The 13,163-nt window shown below is 39.5% G+C and overlaps 1 pseudogene; it reads right to left on the bottom strand.

The window, feature by feature from the left end:
* Positions 1 to 11,225: 11,225 nt before the first annotated feature.
* On the bottom strand, positions 11,226 to 12,635 carry LOC100611613 (intraflagellar transport-associated protein-like; annotated as a pseudogene).
* Positions 12,636 to 13,163: the final 528 nt, after the last annotated feature.

Raw genomic sequence — 13,163 nt, 5'->3', positions numbered from 1 at the left:
TGGGTTAGGCTGTGGGCCCTTAAACGGTATATGGGTCTTTGGTAATTATAAGGATGTTAGAGTCAGCTGACATTTGTTAATTGCCTGAAAAAGCCATGGAAAAAGAAAATAATAAGCTATGAATGTTCCTTGGGGTCCCTAATCTGCCATGTAAGAAGTCCAACTACCCTAAGACTGTCATGCTGAAGAGACAAGACCAAATGTAAGCACTATAGTTGATATTCACAAATGGGCTCAAGCCTCTAACCATTGTCAACAAGGCCACAGACATGTGAGTGAGGCCATCCCGGCCCACAAAATCAGTGCATCTGTTAACGAAATACCCAGGATCTGCAGCTGGAACCATTTGGAGTTAAAGCGTCACCCAGTCAAGCCTAACCTGAGTTTCTGACTGGCATAGTAATGAAATCATTGTATGTGTTATACAATATTGTAGTTAACTGCAATAAAATATTTTTTATTTAAAGCCACTAAATTTTGATGTATTTATAAGTAGCAATATGTAACCAGAGCATGGGTAAGTATAATTTACCTCGACCACAATAAGGAACTAGAGTTGTTTTTAATTTTTTGGAACACAGGGCATCGCTTGTTTTTTTCAAGCGATGAAACCACGGTAGCAGCAACCACAGGGCATCGCTTGGTTTTTCAAACGATGAAACCACAGTAGCAGCAACCACCACAGTTAAAAAAAAAATGAAGGTAACTTAAGGGTTTAAACTTCTTAGGGTGAGGTTTGGCTCAGTTTACAAACAAATTGCAACATCCAAAGTGCTGCCTGAGGATTAAAGAAATCTCAAATAAGTGGTGCTATGGTTTGAATGTATGTGTCCCTTCAAAATTTATACACTGTAACTTAATACTGAAAGTGATAGTATTAAGAGGTAGGCCTTTTAAGAAGTGATTACATCATGAGCACACCACCCTCACGAATAGGATTAGTGTTCTTATAAAAGAGGTTGAAAGGGGTGCCCTAATCCCTTTTGCCTTTTTCCTCATGTCAGGACACATACATTGCACCATCTTGGAAGCAGAGAGTGAGCCTTCACCAGACATCAGATCTGCTGGTGCCTTGATCTTGGACTCCCCAGCCTCTAAAACTGTGAAAAATAAATTTCTCTGATGTATAAATGACCTAGTCTGTGATATTTTGTTACAGCAGCATGGAAGGACTAAGATAAGTGGTATAAGAGGCAGATGAAAAAGGGATAAAAGACTACAAATTGGATACAGTGTATACTGCTGTGGTGATGGGTGCCCCAAAATCTCACAAATCACCACTAAATAACTTACTCATGTAACCAAATACCACCTATTCCCCAAGAACTTATGTAAATAATTTTTCAATGACACATGCCATAAAAAATATTCAAACCCCTATCATTAAAGAGTTCAGATGTCTTCATAAAAACAATCAATCAAAGTCTCAAAATCTGCTCTTGTAAGCAGGAGATAGTTTTTCCTACTAACCTTTTGTTAAATCTCAACAATTCCCAGCTGATAAGACCTTGAAAGAGATTCTATGATGGGCTGTCCCACTGGAGAGGGCAAGTGGATTGAATGGTATTATGAGTTGGACTGTACTAGCACTCCTTGTATACCACTTCAAATGTATCATGGATCTACTTCACACTCCAGGTTCTGTTATTGGAACCAGTCCTACATGGGCTGGGATAAGCTTCATGCTGATGAGCACTTTCCTTCACTCCAGTGCCCTGTGGCGTTTGTTTCTTGCCATGAGGCTTTTCAGATCCTGCAGCACAGATCTCACACTAAAACACACTTAGCACTCATTCTCTCAAAAATTGAAACATAAGCCAAACTTTATCAATAAAAGATGAGAGCTGATGGATAAATTCTTTCCTTTCTCAACTTGTTGGGGGAATGGTTCTGAAATGCGTTCTGTAACATTTCTCAAGACTCCATTTGAATTGACATCTCTATCACAGCAGTGCTGAATTGATAACCCATTCTTTGATTGACTTTCCTTCCTTCCCTGTTTCATTCTATTTCTCATTTCTACTCCGTAGAATCATATTCCCAATTAAGCCATCTACAAGCAAGCCTTTATTATGGGCATTTCAGGCTACGCTTTCAGGGAAATTAAAGCTAGACAACCAGGAATTTATTATTTTATATATCAGAATACCAATATTAATCAAGTTTATTAAAGTGAACTTATGGTATTCTTTTATTCCTACTCTACTTTCTGTTTGCAATTTATTTCACTTCTAGTAACAATTTGGATTCCATACTGGACATCTATGTACTTAGTTATCTAATTATATATATAATATATATAATTTTAATATATAATATATATAATTATAATATATTATTTATAATATAATTATATATATGTAATATATATAAAGTGACACCTCTACTTTTAAAATAGACCCAGACTCTGACCACTTTTTGGCCCCTTTCCTGCCACCTTTCCAGTATGTCACCATTATCTCTCATTGAGATGATTACAGGAAACGCCAATATGACTCTCTGCTTCTCTATTTCAGCATTTTGTGTGGTTCTTTTTACATCGTAAGTTAGATAACGTAATTGCAATGCCCCAAATTTCCCAATGACATGTAAATCTTTAAAAGATCCTTAAAAACGAAAGTCTTAATATTGGCTTAATAAATCTTTCTCCTGACCTCTTCTGCACCTCACTTCCTACTGCATGCTGCTGCCTTCTTGCTGTTCCTTGACAGGATTTGTCCTGTCCAAGATGTTGCACATGCTATTCATAGTACTTACAAAACTCTTCCTTCAGATATATACTGCTACTCGCTCTCTTCTTTCAAACGTTTTCCCATCAATGGTGTATGGTATCTTGTATGAACACTCAAATTCATAAACTTCTCTCTTCCTCTGACTCAAATTTTTATTTCTCCCCTCTTTTTTTCCATAGGACTTATCATCATCTGATGTATTTTGCTGATTTATTTATTTATTTATATCCTCTATAGCTCCTTTAGAAAGTTTCATGTGATGGGTCTTTGTACCTGTTTTGTTCATTGCTATTATCTCTAGCACTTCAAATACTACATAGTATAAAACAGATACTTAACAAATACTGTTTAAATGAATTAACAAATAGGTGAGTAAACAAATGACCTGTGGTATATTCAATATTTGTAAAATATGACACAAATTCAAGGTAGAGACTTAACTCAGTTACAGTCTCGAACAGATCGTCTCCCCGCTGATCACAGTTCACTAGTACAATGGTGTGCACCTAAACCAAGCTAATATAGTGGTGCTTCCTCAACTTAGGACAAGTGATTTGGACTCTTAATGATATGAGAAGACTGGTCAAGCAAACATACAAATATATACTTAGACACATGTAGTAAATCAGTAGTTCAGAAGATCCTGACTAAGCTAAGCAATCAGGATAAATTTGCCAAACTGAAGAAGAGATCATATTGGGAGCAGGACAGCTATTTAAGGAGTTTTAAGTCATATCCTATATGAGAATAGATGTACCTTTGCTCTGATTAAAAGAGAAGTCTCTCCTGATAAAAGGAACATCTTGTGAACACTAACATGGTGAATTAGTTTGTTTTCACACTGCTGACAAAGACATACCTGAGTCTGTGCAATTTACAAAAGAAAGAGGTTTATTGGACTTGCAGTTCCATGTGGCTAGGGAAGCCTCACAATCATGGCAGAAGGTGAAAGTCACATCTTACATGACGGCAGACGAAAGAAGAGCCTGTACAGGGAAACTGCCCCTTATATTATCATCAGATCTCATGAAACTTATTCACATATCATGAGAACAGCATAGGAAAGACCTACCCCAATGATTCAATTACCTCTCACCAGGTTCCTCCCACAACATGTGGTAATTCAAGACGAGATTTGGATGGAGACACAGCCAAACCATATCATCTGGTCTCAAAAATGAAAAGATGCAATTATTTGGATATAAAATCAAAACAGGTACTGAATGAGAAGAATGAATGCTGCTCAAAACTGATTAATGTTAAGAAAATTAGATCAAGAAATTCTCCTCAAAAGCATAGTAAATGAATATAGACCCACCATGAAAGAAAACACACAGAGAATAAATCCAGGAGGTGCATTATCTGCATTATAGGAGTTCCAGATGGAGGAATAGAAGCAAAAGGATTCCCAAAAATAATTAAAGAATACCATAAGAACATTATCTTAAAAGACAGATATTTATATCTATCCTGGTGCAGTTTCCAAAGTCCAAAAATAATTAAAAGTTTTCCAATGGACTATTATTTACCTATAATGTAAGGAGTATCAAGCTTCTCATCCCTAATGCTATAGAAAACATGATCTGGTGATGTAGAATTTTATTATTATTATTATTATTATTATTATTATTATCATCATTATTTTGAGATGGAGTCTTGCTCTGTCACCCAGGCTGGAGTGCAGTGGTGCTATCTTGGCTCACTGTAACCTCTGCCTCCAGTGTTCAAGTGATTCTCCTGCCTCAGCCTCCCTACTAGCTAGGATTACAGGTGCACACCACCTTGCCTGGCTAATTTTTGTATTTTTAGTAGAGTTGGGGTTTTGCCATGTTCACCAGGCTAGTCTCAAACTCCTGACCTCAGGTGATCCGTCCACCTCGGCCTCCCAAAGTGCTGGGATTACAGGTGTGAGCCACCACACCTGGTCGAATTTTATGTAAAGAAAAAATGCCATTTATAGATACATGCAAAATAAATACTTTTCCTAATAATGAAGAACTTGTATAGTTTATGATACATGACATTCTTGACAGAGAAATACAAAAACATATGATCATTATTGATGGCAGTAAAAGTATGGTAAAACCTAAGTAACACCTGGTAATGTATTTGGAAATACATTACAAATGCTAAAAATATTTTTTTCTTAGAAAATGTCTATTTAGTGTTTAAGTTTCCTTGTCTGCAGAAGGGGATATTGAATAGGTGATCTCACTGCAAAGCCCTGCTCTGCTGTGTTCCCTTCCTCAACCTGAACTTTCTCTAGCTGGGTCAGTTGGCCCCAGTCTCTTTCTCAGGCCACTATTTGTTCTCAAAGTACACTGTGACTTGTAGACAACACTTCAGCCTCTGAAGACCAACACACTGTAGTTCTGCAAGATGAACAAATTGACTCCTACCTAATTCCTGAGCTCCTATAACCCACTGAGTAGCCATGTCTTATGAATGGGCTTCTGTGTCCCCCATTTCTGAGTCCATATACTGTTAATAGCATCTCAGCATCTCACCACCTCTTTGTACTTGGCCCTGGCTTGTTTCATGATAGCCCACCTCTGAGGCACTGGAGCCCTGGCCATAAATTCTTCTCTGAACACAATGCTCTAATTGCTGTACCAAGTTTGGAACTTCCTAGAGACTTGTTGAATGGCTTTGCTCAAAATGCTGATAGCAATACGGACAATGAAATCCAGGCTGAGGTGGTCTCAGATGGAGATAAGGAACTTATTGGGAACTGGAGCAAAGGTGACTCTTGTTATGTTTTAGCAAAGAGATGGGTGGCATTTTGCTCGTGCCCTAGAGATTTTGGAACTTTGAACTCGAGAGAGATGATATAGGTATCTGGCAGAATAAAATTTTTGAACAGCGAAGCATTCCAGAGGTGACTTGGGTGCTGTTAAAAACATTGAGTTTTATAAGGGATGCAGAGCATAAAAGTTCAGCAAATTTGCAGCCTGACAATGTGATAGAAAAGGAAATCCCGTATTCTGAGAAGAAATTCAAGCCAGCTTGAATTTAATATTAATCCCCAAGACAGTGGGGAAAATGTCTCCAGGGCATGTCAGAGGTCTTCTCAGCAGCCCCTCCCATCACAGACCCTGAGGCCTAGGAGGAAAAAGTGGTTTCCTGAGCCAGGCCCAGGGTCCCCATGCTGTGTGCAGCCTAGGGACTTGATGCCCTGCCTCCAAGCTGCTCCAGCCATAGCTAAAAGGCGCCAATGTAGAGCTCAGGCTGTGGCTTTAGAGGGTGCAAGCCTCAAACCTTGGCCACTTCCACGTGGTGTTGAGCCTGCCAGTGCACAGAGGTCAAGAATTGGGGTTTGGGAACCTCTGCCTAGATTTCAGAGGATGTATGGAAATGCCTGGACGTCTGGGCAGAAGTTTGCTGCAAGGGTGGGGCTCTCATGGAGAACATCTGCTAGGGCAGTGTGGAAGGGAAATGTGGGGTCAGAGCCTCTACACAGAGTCCCTACTGGAGCACTGCCTAGTGGAGCTGTGAGAAGAGGGCTACCATCCTCCAGACCCCAGAATGGTAGATACACTGATAGCTTGGACCATGCGCCTGGAAAAGCTTCACTCAATCCCAGCACTTGAAGGCAGCTCAGAGGGAGGCTGTACCCTGCCAAACCACAGGTACAGAGCTGCCCAAGACCATGGGAGCTCACCTCTTGCATCAGCGTGACCTGGATGTGAGATATGGAGTCAAAGGTTATCATTTTGGAACTTTAAGATTTGACTGCCCTGCTGGATTTTGGACTTGCATGGGGCCTGTAGCGCCTTTGTTTAGGCCAATTTCTCCCATTTGGAATGGCTGTATTTACCCGATGCCTGTACCTCCATTGTATCTCAGAAGTAACTAACTTGCTTTTGATTTTACAGGCTCATAGGTGGAAGGGACTTGTTTTGTCTTAGATGAGACTTTGGACTATGGACTTTTGAGTTAATGCTGAAATGAGTTTAGACTTTGGGCTACTGTTGGGAAGGCATAATTGGTGTTGAATGTGAGGACTGGATTTGGGAGGGGCTGCAGTGAAATGATATGGTTTGGCTGTGTCCCCCACCCAAATCTCATTTTGAATTCCCACGTGTTGTGGGAGGGACCCAGTGAGAGATAATTGAATCATAAGGGCAGGCCTTTCCTTTGCTGTTCTCATGATAGTTGAATGGGTCTTATGAGATCTGAGGGGTTTTAAAAAGGGAGTTTCTCTGCACAAGCTCTCTCTTTGCCTGCCGCTATCCACATAACATGTGACTTGCTCCTCCTTGCCTTCTGCCATGATTGTGAGGTTTCCACAGCCTTAGTGACTAAGACATAGTCACTGTCTTAGTCTGTTTGTGTTGCTACAGCAGAATCCCTGTTTTATTAAAAAACAATTGAGAGACGTTTACTTGGATAATGATTCTGATGTCTAGAAAGGCCAAGGTTGGGCAGATGTATCTGATGAGAGCTTTGTGTTATGCCCATTCATGGAAGAAAGAAGAAGCAGGGGTGAGTGTGTGCAAAGAGATCACATGGGGAGGGAGAAAGCAAGGAAGAAATACTGAGGAAGGTAAACTCTTTTTAACAACCTGCGTCCTTGGGAACTAATCTACTCCTGCAAGAGTGAGAATTTACTGGCCCCAGTGGAAAGTCACTAATCTATTCATGAGGGATCTGCCCCCATGACCTAAACATCTCCCACTAGCCTCAATTCCCAACACTACCACATGCGGGATCAAATTTTAACACGAGCTTTGACAGACAGAAACCACATCCAAACCATAGCAGTCACCTACTGAAACAAAACATATTTTCTACCTCAAGCATACCATCTCAAACTGCATGCCCTCCCAAAGGAAAAAAAAGCAAATTGAGGACTGATTCTCATTATTTTCCTGTAATATTTGGGTGGTTTCAAGGGCATGCTGAGACCACGCTGGGCCACTGCCGATTCTTGCTGTACGACTATTGTAGTAATGATGAAAGTGACCTCATTTTCTGATGGTTGGGGTAATTATTTAATCTGAGAAAGCAGGATATAGCACCTTCTGTAGCCTTCACTCTCAAATAGAAGACAATCAAAAAAGCACATATGGGTGTAATAGATTTTACTGAAGATATGCATATGGGCAGCCGTGTTTTTCCTATGTTTCCTTTGCCCATCACAAATTGAGGGGACCCTCAAGCTCTCACTATACTGAAGAATATCCCCTTTCCGCATTTCTACCTTCACTCTATCCTCTTCCTCATTCTATCTTCTTTCCTCCTACCCACTACTTTGCTTTTAGGAGCAAATAAAAATTCTCCCACAGAGCAATTTGGCATAATTTGTTATTAGGTTTCCTCTAGTACTTCAATCCTTATATTTTCTCTGTCCGCTCCAATAGACACATCATGAGGTTTTACAAATATGAGCATTTCCCTGTCTAAGCATGTTGGGGTCAAATGTTCAAATAATAAAACTCAGCTTTACCTTTTATAATATGTTATTTCAGTAGCTATTTTGCTGCAGGAGAGGAGGAGACTGTCTGCCAAAACAATGACAGTTGCAAATAGTGCAGACACTGGACTTTGGAAACTCTGTGGAAAAATGTACCACAGGAAGACAGAAGCATAGGGTTTAAATTGAATAGACATTTTGAGACGTCTAGGAAAGTTCCTATCTAAGCAGTAGCTGCACATGCCATAAAATTTGTCTGGACCTTGAAGCACAGGTGGCCCCAATGGAAGAATGTGATATCTAAAGAGTGTCTGCAGAAGCACCCAACAGAATAGTGGTTTAGTTATCCTTGCATAATTTTTTTATGTGGTGTGCTGCAAGTTTAGATTTTTTTAAAAAAATCATGTTTTTGTTTTTCTAGAACAGAAAAGCAACTGATTTCCTAGAATCGAGCCTAGTATGTAGGTAGCTCTTTGTTGCTTTCAGTTTCAATATGAATTATATTTCAGGAAATGTTTTAAGTAGACTTGAATTGGCCCAAGAGGCTACTTTTCTGGCTGCAAAACCGTTACACTAGGTCATTTTAAAGCATAATGTCTGAAAGCATATACAATTTGGAGGGAATAAGGGAGAAACATCATTATTTTAGACTTCCAGCACCTCCTTGTTTGTTGTTGTTTTTCAAGTGCCATGCACTCAGCCCTTAAAAATGTTTGTACAAACAAGTTTATCATTATAAGAAGCTGAAGACAGGCCTCTTCCCAGGGTTGACTTAATAACTTGGTCATCATTTTCGGTGGTCTTCAATTCATTCTCCATGTGCTTGACTCAGTGATTTAAAACACACACACATAAATTGAATTATGTCACTTTTTTGCACAAAAGTCTAAAAATATTCCTATTGCACTTAGGAAAAAGTCCTGTCTCCACACTATGGCCTGCAAGATTCTACATGATCTGGTTCCTGCCTGTCCCTCTCTAAACCCAGTCTATTTCAGCTTCACTACATGAACTTTCAGTCTGGATCAAACATGCCAAGATATTCCCTAATCAGGAACTTTGCACAAAATCCCTCTGCCTGGCACTCATTTTCCTTTCCTGACTAAACCGTACTCACTAAAACCTCAACTCTGCTTTCCTCAGGGAAATATTTCTGACCTGCTAATCTAAATTAGGTCACTTTTCTACATTTACTTGTGACATTCTGTGCTATTCCTTTACAATGCTTATCAGAAATTAAAACATATTTGTTGATATGACAACTTGTTAATGTCTGTTTTCTGGACTAAAAACATCTAAGAACCATAGCTGTTTTGCTGATGGCATCACCTTTCCCTAGTGTCCAGCATGTGGTCAGTGGTCAATGTTCATTTATTGAATGATTGAACGCAATCCATGTTTAAAAGTGCTTACTTTGTTGTCATTCAGCACATATGAGTTTGGTTCTTTGCATCGCAGCCTTTTGATCTCATAGAACAACTATGGAAATCCCAACTCAAAATGCTCAAAACATGATTTAGTGAATATGAGCCCATGTTACTCTTGTATTTGTTACTGTTGTTGTCATCATCATTGTCATTCTATCATGTTAGGTTTCATTTTGATGGTTCTGTGACTTGAAAGAAATCCTTGTTTCTATAAGATAAATGTGTTGTATAAAGAGGCAGTAAGCTTAGGGGTTTCACTTGGGCTTGTTTCATAATTTTAGCAATGGTACTGGATTTCATTCTAATATCAATTATTTACTTGTTATTATTCTGAATAGAAAATACAAATAATTACAAGAGACTTCTGATTCTGGCAGCATTTTGAACTAGATTAGTTAAAACTTTATTATAAAACAATGAAAAATTAATAAAACAGGGCAAACATCTTTTCTCATTGTTTTCCAGGGCTGACACAAGTAAATACCACATTCCTTCCTCAGTCCCCACAAAGGTCATGTCCTTCTCACATAAGAAATACATTCATCCAAACCCAACATCCTCAAAAGTATTAACCCATTCTAGCATCAACTCGAAATCCAAATCTCATCTAAATCAAGAATGGGTAAGATTACAGGTATGAATCATGCTGGGGAGAAGTTCATCTCCAGCTGTGAACCTGGAAAAACAGACAAGTTATCTGCTTCCAAAATACAATGGTGACAGGTAAAGGATAGACATTCTCATTTCAGATGAAAGAAATTAGAAGGAAGGGGATCTTGTATCCCAAGCAAGTCAGAAACATAGCATGACAAATTCCATTAGATTTTGACGCTTGAGAATCATCCTCTTTGCCACCTTGCTCTGTTCTCTGGGCCCACACTGGGGTGGTGGACTGATCCTACAGGCCCACCCAGGCAACAACCCCACCTTCTCAGGCCTGGGTGGTAGCTCCACTTTCCGGAGCCAAGGAGAAGATAGCTCCATCTCCTGGGCCTGTGTCCTCTGGGCCCATGTTGGCAGCCCAGCTGGACTCTACATTCGTGGCTCTGCAAAGTTATTCTTCCTTCACTTCATCCTGTCTCTGTCTCTTTTCCTCGAGACTAGCAATGTTTCTGCTTGGGTAAAATTCTCAAAAATCTTGTGCAATTTACAAGGGTTTGCACCATCAGAAAAAGTCTTCTACAGATCATTTCTGACTAACTACATCTCTATTACTGACTTCTACTGAGATCGATTGATTGGATTCATGAGTCACATGCCTAATATCTTTAGCAAATGATTGTCCAGCCACCCCCTTGTCACTGTGTCCAGAGCATGCTATCTGGATAGGCTGAGAATCTTCCAAATCATTAAGTGTTACTTTTTTTTAGTTGCTTAGTTGTTTCTTCTTCCATTTATCTGTCTCCTTTCATTTTATCACAGTAGCAAGAAGAAAACTGGCTGTACCTTTAATTCTTTGTTTAGAAATCCCCTCAGCTAAATATCATCAAAAGGTTTAATTTCCACAAAACACTGGAACACAATTTGGCCAAGTTCTCTGCCACTTTTATTTATTTATTTTATTTTTTTATAGTTGGATTATTTTTTATTCTAATGTTACTTGAATAAGAACAAAATTAAAATAAACACACAAAAAAATGCCTCTGTGAATCAGTCACAGGGTTCCTGTAAGTCTGGTGTCCTTTCTCTTCTGCTTGCCTAGCTCTTTGATGGTCTGTGTCTCTGCAGGACTAAACTTGGAGGTTAGCGTCACATTGTCATAATCGAATTCCTCATCAAGTGAGAAGGGTTGAGCTTCATCTCCACATATCTCTTCCATCTGTTTGTCCATTCTTTTTACAGTAGGCTTTGGCTTCACTTCACAGGTGGGAGGCTGGGCCACAGAAGGATACAGGAAGGAATGCTGGTGCTTACATCCTACTCCACTTCTCCTGGGAGCAGCAGCAAATCCTCACTTATTTGGGGTTTAATCTCTTCATCCATGTCCAAATCTTCCAAATCTAGGAAATTTTCTACCTGTTCTTCCAAACATTGTGATGAAGTACGAAGAAAAATGGTTTTATTTCTAAGATGGTAGTCATTAGCTTCATTTTTATGAGTAACTTTTGCTTAGGTAAAAATGTTTTCTGAAGAATCAGTTCCAAACACTCCCCTTTTGGACACAAGATCCTCTTGTGAAAGATGAGTAAAAGTGTTCAGAAATTCTTAATCATATGTTTGCTCATGACAATTAAGGAATTTATCCAAGACTTCTTTGATTAATTGATCTTCATGCATTATTTTCAATCCTGATGTATGAGCCCACATTCCTATTCACGAGGCCACAGTATCTATGAGTGAAAACATGTAGTGTTTGTCTTTCTGTCCATGCAATAGTTTGCTCAGAGTTATGGTTTCCAGCTTCATCCATGTCCCTACAAAGGACATATTTATTTATTTTTTAAAGTTCTGTTTTTATTTGAAATGGGGGACTATATTGCCCAGGGTGGTTTCAAACTCCTGTATCAAGCTATCCTCCCACCTCAGCCTCCCAAAGTGCTGGGATTACAGGCATAAACTACCATGACTGGCCTCTACCACTTTATAATGAGAATTGCCTTTCCTCAAGTTTCCAGATTACAGATTACTAATTCCTGGAGATATTTCAGCTGTGTCTTTTATTTTCATCAGCATAGAGAATGCTCAAAATCCTTGCCTCTCCCATGACACAGGTGCCTAATTTCTGTGATAATTATGGTATATTAATCAGTGTTCTCCCGAGGAAGTGTGTGTGTGAAGGTGTGTACATGTGAGGAGGGACAGACAGACAGAAAAAAAAGAGAAAGAGACAGAGACAAAGAAAGATTTGTTTTAAGGAATTGGATCAGCTGTGGGGCTGGCAAGTCTGACATCCAGAGGGCAGGCCTGCAGGCTGGACATTCAGGTAAGAGTTGATGTTGCAGTCTTCAGTTCAAAATTCGCAAAGCAGCGCGTTAGAAACCCAGGGTGGATTTTTACATTTCAGTCTTGAAAAGAACACCTTTTTCTTTAGAGAACGTTTGTCTTTTTAAAGATCTTCAACTGATGAGTTGAGTCGCATTCACATTATAGAGGGTAATTTGCATTACTCAATGTCTGCTTTGAGTTTAAATATTAATTACATCTAAAAGCTACCTATATAGTGCCATCTAGATGGTGTTTTACCAAAGAACTGGGCACATTAAGCTAGCCAAGTTGATACATAAAATTAATGTCAAGAAAATGACACCTGTTACCACCTCCAGGGGAGGAGTCCCACTAAGTGGAAGATAGAAAAGTGTATAAGAGTGCCCACCATCAGGAACAGCAGTCCCCAGATGTCTTCCCACTGCCTGGTTTGCAAGGTATTGTAATTGCCAAGAGACACATGACTCACATAGGTATTAGATGGAACAACTCTTCACTCACATAGAAATAGTGCAAGATCAGCTTTAATAGTGCCTATGGCCGGTGGGTTTGTTCCACAGCCCATACAAGGAGATGGGGTCTGTACACAGTCGTCTTGTGCTACAGGTAAAGCACCCCATTCTGTCCCTATTGGGAATAGATATAACAGTGAGGGTGGCCAGG

This window comes from Pan troglodytes, chromosome 1 (assembly GCF_028858775.2).
Source record: "Pan troglodytes isolate AG18354 chromosome 1, NHGRI_mPanTro3-v2.0_pri, whole genome shotgun sequence".
NCBI lineage: Eukaryota > Metazoa > Chordata > Mammalia > Primates > Hominidae > Pan > Pan troglodytes.
This window is presented reverse-complemented; position numbering and strand designations above follow the sequence as displayed.